This window comes from Frankliniella occidentalis, unplaced genomic scaffold, assembly GCF_000697945.3.
Source record: "Frankliniella occidentalis isolate FOCC.00 unplaced genomic scaffold, Focc_3.1 Scaffold216, whole genome shotgun sequence".
Lineage (NCBI taxonomy): Eukaryota > Metazoa > Arthropoda > Insecta > Thysanoptera > Thripidae > Frankliniella > Frankliniella occidentalis.
Genome location: NW_026267342.1, coordinates 528,815 through 529,548, shown reverse-complemented (window position 1 = coordinate 529,548; position 734 = coordinate 528,815). Strand labels below are relative to the sequence as shown.

At 63.9% G+C, this 734-nt stretch overlaps 1 protein-coding gene across 30 annotated transcripts in view; it reads right to left on the bottom strand.

Moving 5' to 3' along the window:
* The window catches only part of LOC113201767 (twitchin), a 66,876-nt gene extending 66,229 nt beyond the window's left edge, over positions 1-647 (bottom strand). For all 30 annotated transcript variants that reach the window (XM_052272643.1, XM_052272666.1, XM_052272644.1 and 27 more), the window contains exon 1: positions 436-647. The gene's annotated coding sequence lies outside the window, so the exon portion shown is untranslated. The remainder of the gene's footprint in view (positions 1-435) is intronic.
* Positions 648-734: the final 87 nt, after the last annotated feature.

Sequence of the window (734 nt, the reverse complement as noted above, 5' to 3'; positions counted from 1 at the left end):
GCACCCGGCGGGGGCGGGCGCAGAGAGCAGGGGCGGACCCGGGGGATGGGCGCGGGGGACACTGGTATTTGGACACTGGCCGAGCTTGAAACCCGAGCAGCAAGGGACCGTCTCCTCGAACAAATACTCTCACCAGCCTCTCGGGCAACTTAAGGGACGATGAGAAACGATGAGTTAATCCAGATTAATCCTGAGGTGTGGCGGGCAGGAGGCAAGTCCAGGTGTATCCAGAGGCGGTGGTGGCGGTAATCCAAAGGCAGCCGAGAGCGGCGTCGACGTAATCCACAAAAAGCACTCTCTCCGAACGCACTGATCACTTTTTCTTTCTTTCAGCACATCACCACTCTCACAGCACTGGGCGTCCCTCTATGGGAGACACTTGTTGCACTCGGGGGGGGGTGGGGCGGCGCGCGAGCGGCCCTCCGGACTACTTACTGGGAAGAAGGGGCTTTACAACTGGTCGGTCGGGAAAGGATCAAAACGTTACGCCTCTTACGTTTCGATCTCCCTCCTTCCCGAAGAGCGGTACGGCGCCCCCGCTATGTTCAAAGCGATCGCAGACTTTTGACACAAAAAACCGGCGGCGCGGTGCGCCTGCGACCCACGGACCACGGAACCAACTGGGTGACTGGCGCACGCGGGCGGCCTGGCACGGCACGCCCCTCGGCACGCCGCCCGCGGGGAGCGGCGGGGAGCGGCGGGGCGTGGCGGAGGGCGGCGGGGCGCGCCAGGAG